The 7691-nt window shown below is 36.9% G+C and overlaps 1 protein-coding gene across 3 annotated transcripts in view; it reads right to left on the reverse strand.

Moving 5' to 3' along the window:
* fynb (FYN proto-oncogene, Src family tyrosine kinase b) overlaps window positions 1-7691 on the reverse strand; it is an 86453-nt gene that overhangs the window by 77787 nt on the left and 975 nt on the right. The gene's annotated exons all lie outside the window — the stretch shown is intronic.

Consider the following 7691-nt stretch of genomic DNA (forward strand, 5'->3'; position numbering starts at 1 on the left):
TCTCCTTATGCTTTCTCTCGCCGTACTTTGATGTCATACACCGATCGATCTTCAAGTTGAACACGCCTCTTTACTCTCGCGTGTCACGTGACCGAATGTAATCGCAGCCTCTGCGATTGAAAAATCGCGTTTTTGCATATCGCGATATTATCGCAAATGCAATTAATCGTTCAGCCCTAATTCTGCCAGCCCTTTTGCTCACTCTGGATAAGTACAGTTCTTGGAGAGAAGGGAGGGTTGTACCAATGATTCGCTAGCAGAAGGAGTTCGTCCGTTTTGTTGGGTAGAGAGCGGAGGTTCGCCAGATGGATGCTCGGCAACGGCGTTCTGAATCCGCGCTGTCTGAGCTTCATGAGCACGCCGGCTCGCTTCCCCCGTCTGCTCGTCCTGAAGCGTTTGATCAGCGCTGCAGCTCCCCCGACTACAATGTCCAGCAAAACATCAGAATAATCGAAAACCGGTGAAATATCGGGTGGTGTGTACTTCCGAAACTGATTGCAGGGATATAACTAAAGACAGGACAAACTAACAAAAACATAAAAACAACTGCGGAGCACGCCACGGAGGCAGCCATCACCGTCGGCGCCATCTAGTAAAATGCGAAAATGCAAAATGCCATGCATCTATGACCAATGCATGGCAAAAAAAAATCCCTGGACACGGGATTTTTTTTTCTTTTTTTTCTGCCATATATGTCTATTCTAGAGACATTTTGTTACATCTTTACTTAGTGATTATTTTGCCTTATGTCTGTTCTAGAGACATGTTACAACTTTTTGATAAAGCTCTAATTGGTTTTCTTTTGGAAATATGTTTCAAATTCACACTGAATGCATTTATGACTGTAAAGCATGTCTGTGTGTGTCAAAATCGTGATTAAAATCGAAATCGCAAAATTGATCAAAGAAATCGCGATAGTTTTTTTTTGTCCATATCGCACAGCCCTACTACAAAGTGGCCAATTGTTGAGTTCCTCTATGTATTGGCTGATGTTCTCTCTCAAAGAACAGGCATAGGCTCCCTACGCAAGGGCAGAGCAGTGCACCGTGGGCCCTGGTGATATGTGATGACCTCAGCAGAGGCTGGGGTGGAGCAGATGAGACGAAAAAGAGCCAGACCCACTCTAGACTTTCCACACACAGAAAGAACAGCTGGATCAGAAGATGAACACCTAAAAGATCCACTTAATCCTAAAACAAAAAGTACCATCATTTTATTTAACTGTCTTGGATTTTTACTTTCTCAGAAGGGTATGCAAGAAAATGAATTCAATCAAATCCTGGTGGATAAAGTCTCAAATCGTGTACTATTTCCAGAATGAAATGAAATTTAAATGCATTGAGAGCATATACTATCTGAGATTTTAGAACTTCTGAAAAGATTTTTGTTTTTATTGGTAAGATTTTTGTTGACTAACAACCGAAATTTCAGTCTGTTCCTGATACACACTATCAGTAATTAAAGTATTACGGTAGTGCTTTTATATATTTTTTCCTTTGGAAGCTTGACATTTTTTATCAGTTTTGGGGAAAGTTACTTTTTAAAGTAATGCATTACAATATTGTGTTACTCCATGCAATAGTAACATTACTTTTGCATTACTTTTTTCACCTGGGCTGAGCATGCTTATTTGCTTTTTAATAACAAAAAAAAACCTAAAAGTTATATTGTTGGCAACTGTAAGGACACTTTCATATCAAAAGCAAAATTAATAAGCCTCAGGCTGAAGGAAGTGCCTCTGCACTTATTCCCAATTTCTCTCAAAATGGGGACAGGAGTGATGCCAATGAATAAATGGGAAAACAAAGTAACTTGCATTACTTGTTTGAAAAAGTAACTCAGATATTTCATTGTAAATTTGAAAGTAATCCGTTACTTTGCTAGTTACTTGAAAAAAGTAATCTGAATACGTAACTCGTGCTACTTGTTATGCATTACCCCCAACTCTTCTTGAGCACTATGAACACCGAGCTATGTTAAAAATGTTCCAAACTAAAAAAATAATACCTATTTTTAATGACACGAGGGTGAGTAAATAATGACAGAATTTTCATTTTTGAGGAAAGCTATTGTTTTGACCACTGGTGAATGGGTTTGCAGGTCAGTTTATAATTGGTAGTCTCTCTCCTTATGCACACTTGGTGAAGATGAAGTGTACAATATTTTAATGTTAAAATACCTTCTCCTCTCACCAGTGTTGGGGAAAGTTACTTTTTAAAGTAATGCATTACAATATTGTGTTACTCCCTAAAAAAGTTACTAATTATGTTACATTATGTTATCTTTAACACTCCAGTTCAAGCAGATTTTTAAGACATGTGTGTTTAGCACCATCACCCGACCATTATAATGAGGGAGAATTCGTGAAAAATACCTTCTTCCTTGTTTTATTTAATTCCAACCACGACTGTTTGTCATGACTTTTCCTCTTGTGAAATTAGGTATCGCAACAGCTAGGTAGCGTTGATAGCTACTCATTTCAAGGTAACTTCAGCACTAAATTGGACTAATTTGGACAGTCACACTAAAAGTGTGTTGTTTTAATAAGGTGAATTTAAGGCAACGTGTCAGAAAAAAAAGTTAATAGTGTAATTGGAATTGAACACCCCTAGATGAGACAAGGGGGGGATTTGGTTAAAGAAATGAGATTTCATGTGTATAATTAATTACTCATGGACAGTGTTGGGGAAAGTTACTTTTAAAAGTAATGCATTACAATATTGCATTACTCCCTAAAAAAGTAACTAATTACGTTACTTAGTCACTTTTTATGGAAAGTAATGCGTTACGTTACTTTTGTGTTACTTTTTAAATCTGGGCAGGGCTTGCTTGTTTGTTTTTAATATAAAAAGTTCTCCTTTTACAAATGTAAAAGCCCTTTTCACAACAGAAGTGAAATGAATACGCCTCAGGCTGAAGAAAATGCAAATTCATGTCTGTACAGTAGAGGGCGCAGCTCAAACAAATTGCATGAAGAATATGACGCAGGAGAAGAAAGTTCAACACTATTAAGCAATAACAAAAATGAAACACAAATGTGTCATTTTTGCTTAGTATTGTTGAATTAGATCATCGTAGGTCAGTAGCAAAGACATTGGTAAATAAAATGGGATTAAATACATAAATGATATTTGTCTTATTTAACATTTAATTATTGCAGGTTTATATAATATTCATTTGTTTGCATTTGACTGTTTTTATTCATTTTGAGGAATACTTATTTGAAAAAGTAACTCAGATATTTTCTTCTAAATTAAAAAGTAATGCGTTACTTTGCTAGTTACTTGAAAAAAGTAATCTGATAACGTAACTCGCGTTACTTGTAATGCGTTACCCCCAACACTGCCTATCACAATTTAATATGCAAGGACAATTAAAAGGATGAATTCGTAGTATGATTCTTCTGAAAAGTGTAAACACTGCAACACTGGCTCAACCAATGGCGGATTAATTCGTTTGTCGCCCAAAGAAGGACAGGTGGAGTCATTATTTTGGCTATTCAGGGGTGTGTTTTCCAAAAGCAAGTTTCATCGTACCAACATAGTTCAACGATACTTTCTTTCCCAAAATCATACTTCTAATGAACATTCGTCACAAAGTTGTGTGGTTGGAACTACAGCTCTCTATCTGTGGTTAGAAGCATAGTTTCAGTTTCTTGTTTGTATAATATGTGGACTTGAGCAGACTAAGTAAGCTAACATTCAATATGTACACAATTTTCATCTTATGTCTTTTAGTTTAAAGGGGTCATATGATGCTGCTAAAAACATTATTTTGTGTATTTGGTGTAATGAAATCTGTTTGTCATTTTTGAGGAGAATGCTTCTGCGAATGTGCTCTAGTAACTTGGGTGAAGCCTGGAGTATAATGTAAGATGAATCCCTCAATTGAAATGTAGAAATAAAGCAAAACAACAAAACAAAAATCCTGAAATTTTAGGCCATGTTCATTATTTACAGCAATAAACCAAATCTCAAACCGATAAATTAGCAAAAGTTAATACTGCACCACCTTCTCTACAGCCAACACACAAACTGTTGTCTTTGTTCTGCTTTGTTCCTCAACATGTGACATTTTACCTGCAATATTATAATACAGTTTCTGACATTTACCTTATACAGTTTAGGATACAGACTCTAGAACACGTCTGGATTGCAGGCGGGGCAGTCAAGGCAACGTCTGATGGCATAAGCACGTCTCTATGAGATGAGCCCCATACAGCATGTCTGCTCTCAGCGCAAATCTGACAGAGGGTGAGCAAAACAGGATGACACGACACCATCTAGAAATAAACGAGATATTTTCACCTCAGCAAACCCTCCAGCTTAAAGGTGAATCCCAGTCAAAAAAGCAAGTGAAATATAATCCCAGAATGTTCCAAACGTCCGTCTGTGTTTCCATGGTTACCTTTCCAGGGTTTTGCAGACTGATGTTATGACCAGCTGCTTCATTTTTGGACACTAGCCATGTAATGCACATTATGGATATGACGTCTTCTTTATGCTAAGAATTTACATGATTTATTTCAGCAAGTAAGCCTCAAGAAGTGCTGGATTAATTCATTAATACCAGAAAAATTTCAAAATAATTAGTTAATATCAAACTGGAACATATGAGATGCAAACTGCTTTTGTGGTTAAGGAGAATGTGACTGAATTTCCCGGAAGTGGTTTTGTGGAGTGTTTTGATGTTTCCACCAGCAAATACCAATGTAACATTTCTGATAATAAAATGTAACAAACACATACAATCCCAAGCAAACAGTGCAAGAGAACTGATGAAATGCAATGAACTGTGTGTTGGAACGTGTTGTAGATTGAAGTGACATGATTAGACTGTCCTTTATTTAGTTGTTACTTGTTACTTAAATCCAAAAATGCCGCGACTGAATCATTGAGAAAGGAGTTGAACTCAAGAACAAGATAAATCAGACTCATGGTTAATGAATTTTGTGAACCGGTTACTTGAAATGACCTAACTCAAAAGAATGATTCGTTCACAAACTCTACTTATAGTATCTACATGATGGTTATGAATGAAAAAAGAAACAATCTCTTTTCAATTGACCGATACAGATTTACCGCCTAAGGGGGCAGGGTGAATGGCAGAGAAAAGAGTACACCTTTTTACTTTTTTTTTACTTTTTTGAGAAAATTATTCCTTCTTTTACTTACTTCTGTTCAAAGGAAAGACAGAAGGAGAGAAAGTCAGAGAAGACAGTATGTGTGTGATTTCCACCAACCCCAAAAGAGATGCCACACGTCCCACTAAGCCTACTTAATTTTTCCAGATGGAACAGTTAGTGTGTATAACATGTAGGAGGGTAATGGTGTGTTGCTGTGTTAAGGTTCATGAGTGCATCTGATTATGATGGAAAAGAACGAGTCAAACAAAGCAAGAATCAAGACTACAAATTGCCTGGCAGACATACAGACAGGCTGCTTACCTAGACAGCATTTTTGGGGATCATGCACCACAAAAATGCTGTCTAGGTAGGCAGCTCATAATGTTTTGTGACAGAGCCACTGAACATTCAAATAGATCCAATTCAAAGTTGCTTTATCGCAAAGAAATGACTACCCAAAAACAACATTTGTGTCATTTCAAACACATATTTTCTCTTTTTCTGATGGAACACAAAAGGAGACATTTTTCAGACACTAGATTTGAATGTGTGCACATGCAAATGAGATTTGAGAACTGATGAATGCTTTGCCTTGAAATAAAGTGCACAAGTAGTAGTAAGTAAATTAGGTCACACTTTATTTTAAGGTCTAATTCTCGCTATAAATAAACCATTAACTACGACTTTTGCCTAAACTACTAATTTGCTGCTTATTAATAGTTAGTAAGGTAGCTGTTAAGTTTAGGTATTGGGTAGGATAAGGGATGTAGAATATGCTCATGCAAAATATGTGCTTTCTAATACTAATAAACAGCCAATATGTTAATAAAAAAGGCATGTTAATAAGCAACTAGGATTGCTCCCTATACTGAAGTGTACTAATCGTAAATTAGTACATTTTGAGTAAGTTACAAAGTTTACTCTGAGTGAGAGCTATTGCTCTTCAAAGGTTATGTTAAAAATAAAAGGCAAAGCTTCTGTACATCAAATGTAGAACCATTAAAGGTGCTGCATGTAGGATTGACACCGAGTGGTTGAACTAGGTATTGCAGTCCAAATTCTAAATATTGGAGAGGGTTTTTTTCACCCGGTCCCTCCTCCTCAGACTTGAGGCTGAGAGGGTTGCCAGATTGACGACACCAACAACCATCTCTCAAACGCATCTCCAATATTTATTCTGCTTTTATTATACCGTTGTTGATCATAACGTTTTTTGGATGGATGTCGAGGCTTTTTAGGATGGGCAGAAAGTTCTATTTCCCGCTCTGACCCCTTTCGTTTGCCAGCTTCCATGACTGAAATGAAATGCACTGTGTTTCCCGCCAACTGGCAACCCGGTGTGCCGAAATACAATTGGGTAAACTGGCAGTGGGCGGGTTTCACAAACCAAAAGAAAGACCGACATTCCGACCCGGGACCGCACATTTTCAAAGGAGAATAACTGACTGTAGCATTGTTTTTCAGGTAAACAAATATGTTAACTTAGCATGTTTCTTAAATATCTGCAAACATATTATGGTATTTTTATGCTTTAGTATAGTCAAAAACTTACATACAGCACCTTTAAGGGCAAGGCGAGTCACAGATTGAAGAAAAAGACTGATGTTCTAAAACTGGTCAGTGCATTTAACAAACATGAACCAGAACATGGTCTTGAACCCCAATCAGTTAACTATCTAGATGGCATGTTGGGCAGAGAATACATTCTGAGTCAGATGAGCACATGATGCTCAAAACTGCTGGCTGTAACTTTTAAGACACAGCCACAGTCTTGAGCCTCAGTATCACACATCTGTATTGTTGTTCAAAGCAGAACACTGCTTTCAACCCCCAATGAAATAGAGCAAATATAGACATATTTGCTTGTAAACCTGGAAATAAATCTGTGGTTCCAGTGATTGGTCAAATGGCATTAATAGCTCAGGTGATTAGCCCAAAACATCTATATCCATAGTGCCCACAAGCAAACACATAATAAACCAACCAAATAAACAACTGCAATAAAGAATAATAATGCTAGGGAGGGACAATCTACAGAGAATTAAACTGGACAAAAATTTGAATAGGCGTACACCTATGTGTGCAAAATGAGTCACTGGCAGCACTCCAGACAGGCTGACCAAGAGGTGGGAGTTTTTCAGAGACTCTTTTTGGAGGTTATGTCAGTAGGAGGTGACAAGTGTCTTTTAAAGTCCAAGAACCATTTAATCAACAGATTCGTTTAAAAACACTTACTCATTCGGGAGCGAAAGACCACCAAGACCTCTGCTTGAAAACATGGAACACCTGATCCTTTTCTGACTTTTATTTCAAACCATTTTTGTTGGAGGAGCAATAATAGGCTAATAGATAATAGATAAGAGAGTAACTGTCAATGCTGTGTCTAAAATGTAAGTTACTCAGTAACAACTTGATTATTTATCAGCTGTATAAAATCAGTATCACACTCACAATTGCACAACTGTCATGCTAATATTAAGTGCAATCAACTCTTGCTCATGACATTGCACATATACATATATATATATATATATATATATATATATATATATATATAAACATAATT

This window comes from Sinocyclocheilus anshuiensis, unplaced genomic scaffold (genome assembly GCF_001515605.1).
Source record: "Sinocyclocheilus anshuiensis isolate Anshui unplaced genomic scaffold, SAMN03320099.WGS_v1.1 scaffold937, whole genome shotgun sequence".
In the NCBI taxonomy this organism is placed as follows: domain Eukaryota; kingdom Metazoa; phylum Chordata; class Actinopteri; order Cypriniformes; family Cyprinidae; genus Sinocyclocheilus; species Sinocyclocheilus anshuiensis.